The sequence below is a fragment of the Macrobrachium rosenbergii genome, chromosome 53 (assembly GCF_040412425.1).
Source record: "Macrobrachium rosenbergii isolate ZJJX-2024 chromosome 53, ASM4041242v1, whole genome shotgun sequence".
NCBI classification, from domain to species: domain Eukaryota; kingdom Metazoa; phylum Arthropoda; class Malacostraca; order Decapoda; family Palaemonidae; genus Macrobrachium; species Macrobrachium rosenbergii.
The window spans coordinates 30,462,824-30,482,823 of NC_089793.1; positions in this window are offsets into that span (position 1 = coordinate 30,462,824).

Genomic DNA, 20,000 nt, shown 5'->3' on the forward strand with positions numbered 1-20,000 from the left:
GGTTGGTCAGTTCCACCATATAATGCGAGGAAATCGGAGAGATTTTTTCTTTGGCTCCTGTGAAATTAAAATGACTATGTTTTGTCAGCAGTATCCCAAACACGGGTCGCACTGAAGTCGAAAAAAAAGGCAACGACAAAAAAAAAAAAAAGATTTCAAGACCAAACAATCAGAGATAAAATTGGAAAAAAATTAATTGCCCTTTTCATAATTAGGAGGCAATTCTGGTTTTAATGACTTTTTCCACATATATTTTAGCCGAGACCTAATAGATGGATAGAACTGATAATGTCTCCAAGCGCAGTTTCTGGTCTTTTTTTCATTTTAATTTGCAATATCCTGTGACTTGTGCGAAAAAAGTTAGCAGACTTATCAGATTTTTTTTTTACTTTTTGTAGACTTTTTTACTTTCCTTGACATATATTGACAGACACATAACTTCAAGACTTGACCTTGACATTTCTTTTCAACAATGACTTCCAGACGTTTCATAGTCCTTCCCTATTTTAAAAATATTTCTGATACTGTTATACAACTGTTTTTCCTTTCCTCATTAACGTTTGTCACCATTTCTATAATTTTTTTGTTTGGCTACTCACTACCGATGAGTTTGCTAGGCATATTTCTATCTTCATCCTAGCTGCAACTAACCGTAGTCGATTAACTACTCAGTATCTGGTTGACCGCTCTTGTCATCAGAGGCACCGTGGGCTGATATATATACATACATACATATATATACATATATATATATATATAAATTATTATATATATATATATATTTATATATATAGTATATATATATATATATATATATATATATATATATATATATATATTATTTATATATATATATATATATATATATATATATATATATATATATATATATATATATATATATATAAATATAATATATATCATAAGTAATATATTTTATATATGTTATTTATCAACCATATATATACAGTGATTCACTCCAGTGTATATATATATTCCCCGTGCAACGTATATGAAAAATATATTACTAAACCGAGAGCATATTGATATTATATATATGAATCATATGATGTGATATATATATATATATATATATATATATATATATATATATATATATATATATATGCTGGAATATTTGTTCACGGTATTTTATTCTTTGTGCTGAACGAAGATAACATCATTGCTAACCTCTTATCACCTTAAAGAAAATATCGATTACTATCTACTGATCTCACACGCTAGAAATTATTAATGGAAAATTTTCGAGCTCACAGCTCATTTGTGACATACACATGATTGTGGGGAAGGAATGTGACATCCGCCAGCGAGATGTCAGCATAACCGGGAGGCCAGCGCACCCGGTGGTCTGAAGTCAACGCACTTTTACCCTATTGAGACATCAAGAAAGCAATTTCCTCTCTCAGCGATGTCAGTACTAGCAACAGAAGTTCTCACAGAAGTCTATTTTAATGCTCGTCTCATTTTCTGTTGGTGCTAGCTGAAACTCTCTCTCTCTCTCTCTATATCGCAAGCAAACGAATCCTTCTGGTCCTGCGTATCTCTCCTGACGGCGAGTGTGCGCGTTAGGCATAACCCGGACAGGGAACAATTATCAAAGGGATCAGCTGCAGTCGTGAGGTGTAATTTATGCCCTCCGCGTCGAACCTCTTATCGCCGAGGAGACTGACGGCTGTGCTGGGAGGGTTACCGATCTTTTTTCTTTTTATTTTCATTTCTCGCAACTAATCAGCTTTGCTCGCCCGCTTTCCTGCCCAGCAAACGGTTCGGAAGAATTCAGCTGTCTCGCAACGCAGGGCGAACTTGATAGTAGCGTAAAGTTTTCTAAGAATCTACAAAAAGTCCCGAACACAAATCAGGGAGGTGAGATTGATGTGGAAATGAACAGCCTTGTAATATACACTGTACACCTCGTCGGCAAATTGGAACGGTATATCGTTACAGTTTGTTTCCTGTCTTGGCTAATTACAACGTCCCTTGTCTAGTCTAACCAATCAAATTTTGTTTCTCGTCCTCGCTAATGAGTATTGTCTCTAATCTCTGCTAACGAATTACACTGTATCTTTGGTCTTGGAAAATTAATAACTTTTTGTCTTTTATATTTAGAAGATCATGAATTTCGCATGTTGTCTCGGCTAACTAATTGCTCTTGGCATCCTGTCATGAGTTAGACCATTGTCGTCTTTTGTCTTCGCTTATTAATCACTTTAGTATATTATTCCGGTTATTAATTCACTTTTTCTCTTGTCTTAACTAATCTTATTTCAATTCTTGCCTTTCCTGGTCCATTTTGTACTGTCTTTACTAACTAATCATACTGTGTCTTTTGTCTTTGCTAACTAATCATACTAAGTTTTTTGTCTTTGCTAACTAATCATACTAAGTCTTTTGTTTTTGCTAACTAGTTCTTCGTTGGGCGAGCGGGTTTTTACAGTTGGTTACTAATCATAGAATAAAGAATTTATTTTTAGTAATTTGATTTCTAACTATTTTAACCTTACAAAATAATCATACTAAGTCTTTTGTCTTTGCTAACTAATCATACTTAGTCTTTTCTCCTTGCTAACTAATCATACTAAGTCCTTTTTTCAGGCCTACTAATCAACTTTGTCTCTTGCCTTTGCTGACTGAATTACATTGTCTCTTGTACCGCTCAACCAGCACATCCTGCCACTTGGACCGCTTGACCAATCACATTCTGTCTCTTCCGTGGAATAACTAATCCCACTTCGGAGACGTCAGCGCCGATTATCAGCTCCTGGCAGCGGTCCTCTATTTCACGAGGTCAAGTTTATTAATTGTTTTTGACCGAAATGGCTCAACTGAGAAGGCCCGAACGGTGGCCGCGCTATGCTAATGGGGAGCGGCGGAGATAATTAAAGCATATGTGGAACCGTTTATTCAAGGGATGCCATAAGGCGGGTGTTTAATTCTTCAGACTTTATACCGCGGCTCGCGCTCGCAGACATGTGCCGGGGCGCATGTTTGTTTTATAATTACACACACGTACTTTATTTGCGGAGCTCTTATTCCTTTGTGTGCCCGAGATCCCTATTACTTATTAGGGCTGCCTGACTCAGTGCCCTATAGTCGATGGCCCCAGGCCCGGTAATTGAGACCTCCATTATTATATTTAACTGCAATCTCATTACGTTAATTACGAGTCATAACATACTTTGAAGCACACCGTTTGTAAATAAGTATATGGGATAAAAGGCGGTAGACAGAAAAAAGCAAGATTTACCGCTTTAATGAAAGCATTGAATTAATAGAAGCACAGAAGTGAACTTTGAGTTCTTAATGGCCTACACGCACTAAGATTATGAATGGTTTCATCGTATAAAACTGAGGTAATGTAAAAAAAAACTAAACTCAGAAAGCTTGGTGAACGGAGCAACAAGGACGCAAGTAAACATATGATTACATAAATGTAAGTGCATTAGAGAAAACACACACATATTACGCACACACACATATAATATATATATATATATATATATATATATATATATATATATATATATATATATATATATATATATATATATGTATGTGTATATATGTGTGTGTGTGTGTGTGTGTGTGTTTGTGTGTGCACGTGCATGGAACGCATGTTGATGTGAATGTTAACTACTACTGACATTACATTAACAATTACATAAATCATGGACACCATATTTACATAACTATATATATATATATATATATATATATATATATATATATATATATATATATATATATATATATATATATACAGTATATATATATTCATGCGCAGAACGCCTTCATCCCTAAATTGTCCTACACGGATAAGACTAAAATATATTTACATGACACTGCCGCGAATTACAGGTGCGAAGTGTGCGGTTGTTCTGCACACTGTTACTGCATAGTACTTCTGCTCTTGAAATGGCATGACTAACTTACGGCTGAGGACTTGCAAATCTAAGACTTGACAACTGGTCTCCTGATCTTTATAATCTGCATAGTTAGGCTTGTAAGTTTACAGGAAACCACATCTGTTTAACTGGATCTTTTTCTTCCCAAAATGATCCATGTAACACCTATATCCAACCTCAACCTGACGTCATTATTATTATTATTATTATTATTATTATTATTATTATTATTATTATTATTATTATTATTAATTAGTGTAACCAGGCCATGAAGTTGAAACGCTTACCTTCCATAGTGTTGGACCCAAGGGTATTCTTTCAGCAATAAAATCTAAACTTTTCTGAAAATATTACAGTTCTTCAGGAAATTTGATAAACCACAAAGATTTAGATTCTCACAAGAACTACACATTCACAGTTAATTGTGTACATGCACATAAAACATGTTTAGAGCAGGACTGGTTCATTTTGGCCTTCTATTAAATATTCGTGGGCCAAACGAGTGTGACCATTTCGAAAAAAATAAAATTACTTCAATACGGCGTCTTCTTTTGGTTTTATCTGTTTTACGATGTCATAAGATTCATTATATAAATATATATAAATATATAAATAAATAAATAAATACATATATATATATATATACATATATATATATATATATATATATATATATATATATATATATGTGTGTGTATGTATATGTGTGTGTGTGTGTGTGTGTGTGTGTGCCGTGTGTGTGTGTGTTATACAGTACACCTCCACCAATAAAAAAAATCAGCTGACAAAAAAAAAAAAAATTAAGAATCCTCTTTTCATAATTGCTGATCCCATATATCAACACCTAAGGTAATACTCTCAGCCGCTGGCAGAGAGAGAGAGAGAGAGAGAGAGAGAGAGAGAGAGAGAGAGAGAGACACGGGGTGAATAATGCATGTTTTCATTTTGGGTCCTGCTGATGAAAGGTTCAGCTTCAGCGTCGGATGATCGATGTATGATAATTGACGTCAGCATCAGAGATTAAGACTTCGCCAGTCAGATCAATCGCAGATAACGTCGATGAAATTGCCTTTGCAACGTCTTCATCCGAATTCGTTTAAAATCCTCCTCGCGTTCCAACGGCAGGTGGGGGAGGGGGTGGAAGGGAAAGTGGAGACATAGGGAGACGGAGGGTGCCGTATAGAGGGGAGGGAGGATGGTGATATAGGGTTAGGGGGTGGCGGGTATTATTGGGAGGGGTAGCGAGATAATAGGGGGTGGTGAGATATTAAGCAAAGGCGGACCCAGAGGATGAAGGAAAATGGATAAATGAAATGGATGAATGAACGGAAAAACAGAAACGAGAAAAATTAAATAATAAGAGAGGGAATTAGAGAAAATGCGGAATAAACAGAGGGTAGGGAGAGAGAAAATAAAAAAAATATATTAAAAAGGCAGTGATAGAAGAAGTAGGTGAGTAACGAGGAATGGGAGAGATACAAAAAATAGTCTGAAAAGATAGGACAGAGAACATGATAAGTGGCAAAGAGAATGAAAAAATAATGGTTGAAAGAAGAAAAAAGGGGACACGAAAAATAACAAAACGTCAAAGCAACAGGGAGAAAATAAAAGAGGTGGAGAGTGAATAAAAAGAAAGATGAAGTTAAAGAAACTGAATCGAGTGAATTTCTAACCTCGATGGTAAAAGTAGAAAAAAAAGAGGAAAGCAAGGAAATAAAACACGTGGGAAAATAAAAAGTGAAGTTAGAGAGAGAGAGAGAGAGAGAGAGAGAGAGAGAGAGAGAGAGAGAGAGAGAGAGAGAGAGAAGATGATGATGAGGGAGTGGAGGCTCCAACTCAGAACCCCTGATCGCTAGATATGGATTCCCTAAGTAGATAATTATCAAGTTTCAATCAACTCGACCCTCAACTTAAGAGTTCCCTTTGATACTTAAATTGCCAACATCAGGTTGACTCAACCTTATCCTGGTCCGGCAAATTGCATTCAAAGTTAATGTTACCTAAGGTAAAAGAGAATAACTCTGTTTTCCCAAAAATATATGTATGCTTGTAACGGAATGTGGCCATACAGATTCACCAACTCCATTCATTTTCATATTCGTGTATAAACGCTTTTAGAAATCGATACTCAACAGTGTACATGAATGTTCACACACAAGTATGTGACGTGATTGTATTGCTAAAATCTGTTGACATTTTAAGGATTCATAGAGACTTATAAAACAGCAGTAATATATGCATATCTATATCGATATTCTACAGTATGATATACACGCTCACACACAACGACATATTGTGATATATATATATATATATATATATATATATATATATATATATATATATATATATATATATATATATATATATATATATATATATATATATATATATATATATATATACAGATACACATATATATGTGTGTGTGAGTTTGTGTGTGTGCATGTGCGTGTGTGTCAGAATGTGGATCACGCGTTGAAACTACCGGTGGAGGTATAGAAGGAAAAAGCAGTAGTTCTCTACTGAAATTACACAAATGGAAGACGATCACGCATTAATCAAAATCATAATCTTTCAGAGATAGTCTGAAACATAATCACCGCTGTTGGAAAGAGGAGCAAAATGGAGGAATCTTTTCCAGAAGATTGCAAACAAACAATCAACGAATTTTCACATTTTTTTTTTATAAATGACACGAGAAAGCGAGCGTTCGTATATCGACTGGAGTTGCATCAAATGAAGGTCTGATAAAATAATATAACTGATCATTATCATTATTATCATCATTCGAAATAAAAAAATAATTATGGAACAGTCATATGCTGTCATTAACGTACAAAACAAACGTTCAAAGAACAGAATGCCCATGGATGGCAATAAAAAGGGAAACACGGAGCGACAAGAATAAAATATGAACAAGAACAAAAACAAACAAAGAATGAAAAGGCTTTTGGTACAAGAACACTCACCAAGATTACTCTTGCGACTAAATCGATGACTGCCAATCCCAGCCTGGAAAAAAAACACACACAGAAAATAAGCTTTTAAACGAGGATAAAAAAAAAGTGACAAAACTGATTTAAACACTTATGCTGACGTCGAACTCTAAAGAGCCCGAAAACAACGCTACGTTACTAACAGAAAGATTTAATATAAACCTAACGATAAGTTCTGCAAGTGCATGAAGTGCGCTAAATTAGGACATGGAAGTGACAAATAATCTAATCGATGTTTTTATTTTTATGATAAAAACATAAGAGCCTAAATTGTCTATACAGAAAGTATAAGTGCCAGTATCATATTAATTATATCTGAAGGACACAGATGCTACGCTACATGCAGAAAACGAGAGGGATAAAAGATACATAGGCTTACGAGTAAATAAGTTCGTACAAAACCAGGGCAGAATTTCAGACTTCGGAAGACAGACACCAGTGAAGAATATACAGTCAAACAAAACCAGAAGATAAAAAAAAACTCACAATAACAGAAAAGAAGAAGTAAAAAAGAAGATAAGAACAAGGCAGTTTTTAAATACTCAAGCCAGCTTAAAATACCTCTCTATGTCGCTGAATGTGTTAGTAAGATATATCAAGGACGGGTGAACTGAACTCGATGTGAATCGGAAGATACTGTCATAAGGTGACCTCCTTGAGGTAGTTAAGTTTTGGGTCAGAGTTTAGGTGATTCTCATGGCAACAAAGTGTCAACTCTGAACCAATTTATCCCTAAACTTAATCATCGCTGGAAGGTCCCCTAATGAATACTTATGTCAAATTTCACCATATTCTATCCGGTCGTTCCCAAGATATCTTGCTGAGAAACACAAGCAGACAAAAGTTAAGAAATAACCTCTTTCACACTCCGCTTGCAAAAGAACTTGATCATAAGTAAAAAAATGTTTTTTCTCATTTTATATCACATTTCGGTCAGAAAATACATTGAACTAAAAATACCATGAAAAAAACACAAGCCTGTGGCCATGGTTTTACACAGGAAACAAAGACTTAAATAAACCATTTTTTCATCCCATCACCAGAGGGTACTTTTAAGATACACAGTCGAATGAGCCCTAAGACAAAAAAAAAAAAAAAAATGAATAGACAGCCTCAGGACTTCAATACATATAGAGGAAACAACCTGGAGGACGAGGGGCACTGGCTTAGGATAAAAGAAGAGCGCAGTCATGCGCGCAAAAGCATAATGAAGTTTCACTACCGGCGTGCTCAAAATTACACCTGAGATTATCTTCATGAGTTACTGACGCCTTTCCCTTTCAAAACAAAAAAGTTACAAATTCTCTCCGCACAGTGATGAAGCTCCCCCCTTCTCTCTCTCTCTCTCTCTTCAAGAACGCGAAGCAATGACTCATATCAAAGGGCTACATACATGAGTGGTTATCACTGTGTCTGTACAATCAGTAACCCTCTTCAGAAAATTTTGAACAGAAATGAGGTCTCCAATGTTTATACACAAAAGTCACCAGGACCTCCATTCTGAATGTCCTAAAAAATCGAGTTAAACTTAGAAGGAGCAGGAAATATTAAGATTTTGTTGTTCTCTATTCCACTTCTGCTTACATATGTTTTTATCCATCATCGGCATCGCACAACATATGAACTGTAAAATTACATCCATTTGTACCAATGCACAACTGAACTCTGTCTATTTTGTGAATGAATTCCAGTTACTGCACACACACACACAACACATATATATATATATATATATATATATATATATATATATATATATATATATATATATATATATAAGAGAGAGAGAGAGAGAGAGAGAGAGAGAGAGAGAGAGAGAGAGAGAGAGAGAGAGAGAGAGGCCAGCTACACAACTAAAGCCGTGTACTTCGAAAGGTTTTTTTATTACAGATACGTCACAAAGTTGAAAGTTATTAAAGATATCTTCAAATTAGATAACCATAAGATTAGGAATCTCATCCACCTTACCCTCTCTCTCTCTCTCCTCTCTCTCTCTCTCTCTCTCTCTCTCTCTCTCTCATACATTGTGGTATCTAAACGGCTATATAATTGCATAATCCATACACTCCTTTCTGCAAATGATGTAACCAAGTTAATCATTGACTGACTTTATTTGCTCCGCGGAATTCTGCTCATGCAAAAGCTCCTACGCTTTTAAACAGCTTTTGATAACATTTAATGAAAATTTCACACACGCAGCTTACAAGTTTATTCATTCAGCTGGGAAATGAGACCAGGATGAAATTGAAGTACGACAAAGTCAACAAAAGTTTTTAAAAAATCAGATACCCGGAAGAAATAAGGTTAATGCTTCTCTTAACTGAAGAACAAGTGACGTTTCACCTTAACGTTAATTATTCTGTGACGCCATCCTTTGGATTCCTTCGCAAAGCAATCGATGTTTTAGTTGGGCTCGTTGAGTTTACTCTTATTTTACGACTTTCATGGCAAGACTGAGAAACTATAAGAGTCTTCTAAGACTTAATATCCAGCATAGCACGACAATACGCATGCCAATTTCAGATATCATACCGCCAATAAAAAATAAGCAGTTAAGAGGCAAAGGAAAATCACTAAGGGTTCTTTGAAATAAATAATAATAATAATAATAATAATAATAATAATAATAATAATAATAATAACAAATTGCTTTGCACAAAACTACTGATTCAATTTCCAGAATAATAACAACCACCTAGTAGTGATTATATTAACATCAACTAAATCGACAGAAACAAGGGTAAATGTTTAGCTGATAAATGAAGGAGCGGAGGGAAGGGAAGAGGGGTGGGTGGTTGGGGAACGGGCCTACTCACCAAAATACAAGTAACTTTAGCGACCACTTATATCCATCCTCCATAAGAAAAAAGTTCATAATTGGAAAAGAGAAGCATTGACTTCGACGTTCTCTTATGCATCCAGTGGGTGACAGAACATTGAATTAAATCACTGAGCTGTAGAGTTCTGTCCAAGGATTACATTCTCTCTAGTCTGTCATTGCTACGAAAGAGGACTGGGAAACCGATAGACCTTCCAGCCCTGGTCATACTAAATGGGGAAAGCAAGTTTCTCAGTGCTCATACTTGGCTGAGATCTAAACCAGATTTAGAATTTCACTAGCTTACTCCCTTTGTTACATAAAACAAAAGGCTCTCAGAGATCTTTCGCTAACGAATTCCACCGTCATGAAAAAGGAAAGGGAAGTCTTATATAATAATAATAATAATAATAATAATAATAATAATAATAATAATAATAATAATAATAATAATAATAATAATAATAATCTTTATCATCATCATATCATCATTTATTTCAGCTCAGGGCCACATACAATTGAAGTATGCACATATAATAAAGTCAATACAACACTTTTCTAACAAAAACTTTATTCCAGTTTTACAAACCTATAAAGATAAAAATTAGAAATTAGCCCTTGGAGTCTCGTGTTGTTTACATCTTTCCTCTAATACATGCATCACTACTCAGCAATTACTGATATACCTGCTGAAGTTGATGACTTGTTGGGGGGGGGGGTGTTCAAAAATCCCTTCATTTACATTTCATTTCAGGTTAAGTACTTCACATCTTTGGAAGCTAAGTTATCTTGGGTCACTGACGTTTGGTACTGGCCATATAACAGATATTTCCAAATTTTAGGCAGTGCTATAGCTTCGGTATCACGACCTTGGGCAGCGTTATAAGTTCCTGTATCATAGTCTTCCACTGCTTGTGGTTAGAGTTTGGAAGTACACCCATGTCTATTTTCATAAGCTCATTAACTATCTAATTCATATATTTATTTTTTTTAATATATTCGATTTCATTTTCTGCTGCTGTATTAATAAAGTATATAAACATTTCTATAATTTTTTGTACTATCTTTTCTTACTACACTTGAAAACTCTCTTCTTATATATATATATATATATATATATATATATATATATATATATATATATATATATATATATATATATATATACTGTATATATATATATACAGTATATATATATATATATATATATATATATATATATATATATATACTGTATATACAGTATATATATATATATATATATATTTATATATATATATATATATATATATATATATATTTATTTATTTATACATATGTATATAAAAAGTGTGTGTATAATATACTTATATACATACATTACATATATATGCAGACTCATATATACATATATATATATATATATATATATATATATATATATATATATATATTATATAATATATATATATATATATATAATTTTCTTTGTTCCAAGTTAGTTAAACTCTGTAATTAGAACGTTTTAATGTAGCAATCAACCGCTATACACATTAAAAGAACTTAAAATCCGCAAAAAAATGAGTACTATAACAATTAACCGGAAAAGGAAGGAAAAATTTATGTGGCACAATTAAGAAACCTCTAACCCAGGTGAATATGAATAGAAGTATTTAAGACACAACTGTATACTAAACTTGAAAATATAGTATATATATATATATATATATATATATATATATATATATATATAGTATATATATATGTATATATATATGTGTGTGTATGAGTGCACGTGCGTGTATGCGTGTCTACAGGGATATACATACCCCTCCCAATCTTTATCTCGATTTGTAAAGCTACAGTATTTTAATTCTCCTATTCATCTCGCACCTTCTCTGTCGCTGCCTTCTACCTGCCTTTTGACACCCGCCTCTCACCATATAGGTCAAATGACTCTAATCATCGCCAAGAAATTCCTGTTGGACAAAGGCATCGCATTCCGCTTCTTCAAGACCCTTCCCCTTACTCCCTCCCTTCCCCTCCCTTCACTCCCCTTCCTCATTCATCCTTTTATTTCAACCCTTAGGTAATGGGGCACAGATGGGAAGTGATGAAATTCAGATACGGGGAAAAAAAATCGGAAGATAAAACGTTTGGAAAGACGTGACGATAGGCCTCTGAAGGGGATTGATGATTGAGGGTTTTCTATCACGAGAAAAATGGAATGCAGGTGGTCTAGGAATGCGGGAATTGGAATGCCGACAGGAACTGGGAACTCAGAAGAAAAACTACGCGGTTAACGGCTCACTTTCCTTGTCAGTCTAATCAATGCTCCACTTTTTTTTTTCTTATTCATTTACTTACAAATAAATAGGTTACTTGCAAGTAACCTACGGTATTACCTCAAAAATTATTTAAGGGCAATGGGCAATGGGACAGGTAACCTAATGTCCTTTTCTAGCCCAGACCCGAAAAAACTAAGAAAATGTAATAAAGGACTGAGATCATATTTATTCCAATGTTCAATATTTTCCCCTCTTAATTCCATATTCTGGCAATTTAATTTTTGAGAATATTTGTAAATAAAGGCAGGAATACGTATCACTCATAATTTCCCCAGGACTACTAATTCAGGCTTTTGTCTTGAAGCTCCATTAAGTCAACAATAACTATAACTATATTAAATGGGTCATTTCTGGCACAAAATTTCCTAATTATCAGGTGCAGTAGACCTAAAAATACTGAGGTTAAACGATTGTTTTTCAAATAATAATAATAATAATAATAATAATAATAATAATAATAATAATTTGTTTAGGAATACATAGATTGCTAACAGATTCACAGAATATATAAACATCTATAATAGAATCACCAAAAATAAAGTAATATTACCTAACTAGTTAATAAAAATCAGTGCACAACCAAAACAATGAAATCTTGCAAGACAATAATCAAGTTCAAAGAAAATAAACTCAATAATTTTCATCTCTTTGATTTTTATTTCTATAAGGAGGGTCCTGAAAATCAATCGTAGGCATAATTAAGCATTAAATGACAGCAATAATATTTTTATGAAATGCAGAATTACGATCCAGAATGCGCAAAAAGACTTAATGGAAATATATGATAGATACGAACACAGTATTTTATCAGACTTATAAATCATTCTATTATGGAAGTGTCCTTCCACAAAAATAATTTTCCATAACGTTCTTATACATACCACGAGTTCATTTTTGAACATGAAAATGAATGTATTCAGAATTACTAAATATTTTCAAAGGGATAACCAATTATTTCCACGTAAAATTATGTTACAACTTCCGACTGTCTCTTACTGGTATACCAGTAGAAGAGACTGTTGTCATTACGAAATCATGGTTACTTCCACAAAAATGCTGCATCTGCGGAAGGAATGGTTGGGGTCCAAAAGAAGACGTGAAGTAAATACGAGGTCCTGAGGAAACTTCATTTTTTTTTTTATATTCTTTCTTTTTCCTGACATACTGTAGACATCTTCAACAATGGCCAAATTGACTCTAAGCCCGCGCTCAAAGAAGAAGCCGCTTTAGCAGACGGTGAATGGGAGAGGAAGAATTCTACAATTCTTTACTTTTTTCCTCTCTTATTCGGAGTTAATTTAGGCATTTAACTAATCAAAATCCCCATGGAAGTGATGATAATAAGCAACCTCCAAATCCTTTTTTATGACTATGACGAGATCTTATCGCTGTAATACTTATGCTTTGTCATTTCCATCCGAGCTAAGAGTATTATGGCTTTTATTTCCTACCTCCGAAGGTGAGTGCTTTGTATAGAATATCTCCTCCACTATTCTTAAGAATCTATCGATCTCTTGTTGCTTTTAATTTCCTTTGCATGATCAAAACTAATTTAATTTAAATTAACATACACAAAAAAATGAAATAATTCTGTAAAAATTTTTATACGGACAAATATTAAAAAAATAATATTTAAGGAGGAGACAAACAAGGAACATATAATCCAGTCACAGCCGGCGGACGCAGATATCTCAAAAGCGCCTGGGCGCCCCACCTAAGCACTTCATAAAAGGAGACCAATTCCGATTTCTGTGACATCACAGACGGACGAGATCTAAATTCCATTGAGAACTGTTCTGAGAAAGGAGACGATAACCCTAAAGAGAGTCCTCGGCCTCACCCGAAAGGAGGTTTTCCTTTTACTGAGGTTGCCTCGTGCTTGGAGCTGAGATTTCGCCCTCGGGCAACCGGTCCTACCAAACCCTGGCTGTTCAGCCACTGACTGACTGTCCAGTCATTCTTGACTGTAACAGGAGACCAACCGGTATTTGTTTATTAACTCAACGTGTCTACAGGCATCAATAATCACTTATTTTATCGCTTCATCCCAAAATTCTTCGGATATTTCAACAACCTTCCATTACTGCCTTACTCGAAAGAGACAATGATAAAAGCAGCGTCAATGTTACAACAGTCATTCTCACACTCCTCTTGGCTTCATCTCCTGACCTTGAGCAATTGCAAGCGATTTCTCAGAAACGTAATTTCTGTTTGCTTACTGATATACGTTTTTTTTTGTTATATATTACGCATATATCTGTTTTATATTGCGTCCCTCTTCGAAGTTGATCAAACGTCGCTTGCTATCATAATCACGACAGGACCTTTTCTCATGAAATGGCTTCGGGACTAATAACCTGGCATAACTCGAAGCATCAAAAGGAGTCAACTTTCAACGAAAATCATTACCTTTAAAATGAATTTATTTGAGCCATCAAGGGCCGTCCATATTATTAAAAGCCGCGCGGTGCACAGCGCCCCAACAACAAGCATTGTTTAGTGCAAGAATATAACATCGTAACTATTATTTGGTGCGACAACTGAGAAACATAAATTCGGCGTAAAACAGGTGTTGTCTTGACAAAGACCTTCTTCAATGGGTCCAAACTCCTGAAGCCCTCTTTTTCATCAAGTTTATATCCACATCTTTAGGGTCTTTATAGCCACTGTTTAGCTCCATCTAATCTTTACCTGCCTAAGCTTTCATTATAACCCTTTGCCATTCCATCCTGGGCCTCTATCCAATATCTCTATCCGAGTCGTGAAGTATTTAAGCAAGGAAATAAAGGCTAGCAAAACAAAAAAGTCATCGTTATATAATGCAAGAAAATTCTTAACATTTCTTCAAGTGACAAATGTATTGTGTTGGTTACAGTAGATTTATTCAAAATCTACAACAGATTTCATTCAAAATATAAAGATGAAAAAATTATCATACAATCTTTATTTGTCTAATTTTGCTTTCAAAATACAACGAACTACCGTTTTTAGCAACACAAAGAAGGATTAATAATTGTAACTGCGAATAGCATAAATTTCTTTAAGCTTTGAAAAAAATTAAGTTCTTTATATTTGATACTCTGTAATTACTTCCATCCTTTTCTACAAATTTTCGGTACCTTTCTCTACCGAAATATCTCGGAGCCATTTTCAGCAAATCAACAGATGGCTACGCTTTAAAAGTTGATATTTCCCCAATTCCATCAACTCACCATTATCGATTCATAGCCTCCATAGCCGCTTATTAATACCCTCTTTTCACCCTACACAAAGCATCTTCCATCCCCCGCCCCCCAATTCTCCTCGACGCACGCGAACTGACCACCCACGCCCTCGTTTATACACCCTTCCCTCAAAGCTATCGCTTCTTTGAATCCTTCACCATCTGCGTTATCCTAAACCTGACAACCTACCTCCAAGGACCCCAACCCACAACCAACCCCATACATCCCCTACCCCACAGCGGCCTCCCCCTCCCCTTCCCTTGTTCCCCTTCATGCACGAACTGACCAAGGGCCTCTTGACCGTTTTAAACCCCCATGTCTCCCCAGCTCACTCCCTGCCCCCAACCACATCCAGCTACCTCTCAATTTTCCTAACCTCTAGGGAACTCGAGAACCTTTACACGTAATTCAAAAATGTGTCCACACAACAAATTACGGACGAAGATGGAAAGATAAATGGGAGTGAGGTGGGGCTTCAGAGATGGATTAGAGATAAATGACGACGGAAGGGAAAGTTAGAGAAGGTATACGTTAAGGGAGAAGTTGGGGTGCGTAGCCAAATAACACGAGAAAAGTGACGGCAGTGTAAAGCCTTAAAACAAAGAAAAGCGTCCGAAGAGCGAAAGTGGTTACATGAGAATCTTCAGAGAGAAAAACTGGACGGAGATTATTTACATACCTCAGTGGCGTTCTACTGAACCTGAGACGTTTCACTGTCATCAAGAGCTAACTACTTGCGTTATAGAGGGGAAGCGCCAAGAATTCAAACCGATAATAATGCTGAAGAGTATGAAGAAAAATCACTTTCTTTTAGGATGATTATAAAATAAGACCCTTTTTGTTGTTTGTGAATCATCTGACGATGAGGATGGTAATCCTCGTCAAACTTAAGGATTTTAAGGATTTTATAATAATAATAATAATACTAATAATAATAATAATAATAATAATAATTCTAGTTCAGATATAGAATAATACACCAAAAATTTAGTTAATGCTCGCAGTGCCATTTATACACCGTGCTAAAAAGTAATTTTCACTCTTCATGATACCAAATCTTAGGAAGAGCAGCAAATGAAATACATCAGTACCCAAAATTCCAGGGAAACTGAAAGAAAAAAAATTGGGTTTGTTTTATGGCGAGGAGGGCGGGTGAAGGGAAACACACCCTAGAAAAAAAAAAATAAAGGCTTGGGAAGAAAAGAAGTGAATTATGGCAAAAGTCGAAAGAATGGAGCATACTCATTTACTACTCTTCTTGCGGGAGAGAGAGAGAGAGAGAGAGAGAGAGAGAGAGAGAGAGAGAGAGAGAGAGAGAGAGATTTCAACACAGTAGTAGAAAGTTATCTATAGAAGCATTCTTGTCCTTTTGGCTTCCTTCATAAGAATCTGTACACATTGACGATAAGTACAATATTAACAAATATTTTTAGTTCAAACATTACAGCTAAGGGTGTATGTATGTATGTATATATATATACATATACAAATATATATATATATATATATATATATATATATATATATATATATATATATATATATATATATATATATATATATATATATATATATATATTTTGTGTAAAATATGTTTGATTTTGTAGAATGTTTTTAATGTTAGCACTTTAGCTGCTGTAACTTGGGCTAACGATAATATTTATTGTTGTTTTCATAATCAAAGTGTACAGATTCTTATGATATAATTCTACTGTTGATAACTTTATACTACTGTGTTGAAATTCTCTCTCTCTCTCTCTCTCTCTCTCTCTCTCTCTCTCTCTCTCTCCCGGGGTAAAGAGTAGCCAATGGGTCTGCTTCATTTCTCGACTTTTTCCATAATTCACTTCTTTCCTTCCCAGCCCAGGCCTATATATATATATATATATATATATATATATATATATATATATATATATATATATATATATATATATATATATATATAATGTAGACCCATTGGCTATTTTTTACTTCGGAGAGAGAGAGAGAGAGAGAGAGAGAGAGAGAGAGAGAGAGAGAGAGAGAGAGATTAACACAGCAGTAAAAGTCATCAATACAGAATTATTTCATACAGATAGCACGATGACATGAAAACAATAAATCTTTATCGTTAGTTCAAACATTACAGCAGCTAAGGGTGCTAACATAAAAAAAAATTAGCACCCTTAGCTGCTGTAATGTTTGAACTAACGATAATATTCATTATTGTTTTCATCATCAGTGTATATAGATTCTTATGAAATAATTCTATTGTTGATAACTTTATACTACTGTGTTGAAATCTCTCTCTCTCTCGGAGTAAAAGAGTAGCCAATGGTTCATGATATATATATATATATATATATATATATATATATATATATATATATATATATATATATATATATATATATATATATATATATATATATATATATATATATATATATATATATATATATATATATTCACATAACAATTAGCTGTTTGTTGAACTAACAATATTTGTTATCATTGTACATTTAATATACCTGTACAAACATACACATACATACATATATATATATATATATATATATATATATATATATATATATATATATATATATATATATATATATATATATATATATATATATATATATATATATATATATATATATATATATATATAATCACGAACTAGTACATATCTGTCTATCAGAAGAACGTCCCAGGCCCTGATTCCTACAAGCTGGACCACTTTGGGCACTTTTGTTAGATACCATTAAGTCCATGTTAGTCAGATCTCTAAGTTAGGTGCCTAGTATTAGTTGATAGTGGTGAGTGACTAGTTGGCTGGAGAGGGGCATGGGAACCAGCAACCTAACCAGAAGACTTGCTGAGAGTAGGAAGGCTAGTTATCTTGTGGAGCCACAAAATATGTCACCTTTCCTAAAAGGTTTAGTAGTATAAGCATCACGATTTAGGATAGCATTAGGGTCAATAACATTTAATGAGCATGTAGTACCGTAAGAAACGGTTTACGTTAAAATCTCTGTTAAAATGTGAAATCAGTGCAACACCGCAGATCAAAGAGACTAAGTTCTTCAAGATATAGAGTACATACACAAAAAAAAAATGATCCAGCAATAAGTTGGAGAATTACTGAAGCTCTAATTAGGTTAATAATAATAATGACATAGAGCACACAAAGAAAAAAGGATCCATCAATAAAAAGGAGATTTATTGAAACTAATTTCATTAATAATAATAATTCCAAAAACTAAAACTCGGAAAACAGCCAATTTTGGAGTAACTTTAAATATCTTTAGTATTTGCATTTTCCTTTCTTTTTTTTTTCTTATTTCCTCTTTTTTCCTACTAAAATTTCTTGAATGTCACTGGTTACTTCAAGTTTACCATTCGTCCTTACCCGCGCAGTTTTTCATTGCTATCCTTTTAAAGTAATTGTCATAATTAAAGACACTTATTTGCGAAAACCAAATACACCAACAGATAGAGAATGGAAAAATTAATGAGAAACACGGAAGGCATATCAAAAGCAAGAAGTCACAGTACTTAAGACAATATTCTCATTCACAAAATATTCCGATTGATTATCGTCATTATTATCACCTAACACAAGCAACTTTCGGAAAGAAGGAACTAAAGAGGCGATTAACTTTTTGAACAACCTTTTTATGAACAGAATGTCGACATATGAACTGAGAAAAATTAATCTAAGGAAAAGTAATCTGAATCATAATTCAGGGTTCTTTCTTTTGCCTAGTTTACCTTTATCGGTGATCTGTAGCAGTATCTTTGAGGAAACGATATCTACCTGGCGTTCGTGAAAGAAAAACTAAGCGACATAGATGATTTGGGTTCCCATGTAATTATAACAGAAAGTTCGAATTGCGCAGAGGTCTTGGATAACTGTGCTACGGATAAAACTTCAGAAGAGGAAATCAATAGAAACTTGGTATACAGAAATTCATATACATACAAGCACCAAAAGTTGTTGAGAAAAGCAAATAAAGCTAAAACAATGGTGCAGTGTAGTTTATAGGAGCAATATAGTCTTTCCTAAACTGGAGAACATCAAAAACCATGACACAGCCAAGAAAACTTCCTCACCTAAGAAGTATAAGGCAGGGACTACCGGTAATAGCAAAATTTCCCTATCAAAATATTATGTGCGAAAGGCTGACAACAGGGAATCCCTCGATGATGGCAGGTGTGTATATACCCCCTCGGGTACACTCAAATAACGAAAAACTAATGCAGACATAAGGCACTAAAAGCATTACGAATAATGATGATAACAATATTACCTACATTTCAAAGTTACCATTCGTTAAATGACCTGAAGACCAGAGACTTCTGAATATCGTAGTTTCTGAGACAGTGTAGGGAAAAATGATAAAGTTTTACCTTTTAAACTGACATGTGTCCTTGAAATGTAGGTCATGGTCATCGAAATATCAAAGGGAGGGTAATTTCCAACCCCAATTTGCCTGCATATCAATATTCAATAAAATCAAAGAAAAATGAAAGTTTTGGCCCATAAGACGACCTGCTGTCTTGAAAAACGGAACAAGATAAAAAAAAAATTACCTCAGTAATCAATAACACCCAAGTTACCTACCCATCAAATTCCGTCATGATCATACAAAAACGATGTTAGAAAATGCAAGTAGAGCATTTACATTTTAGGCAATCTCTAAAATACCTGTCTACAAAAA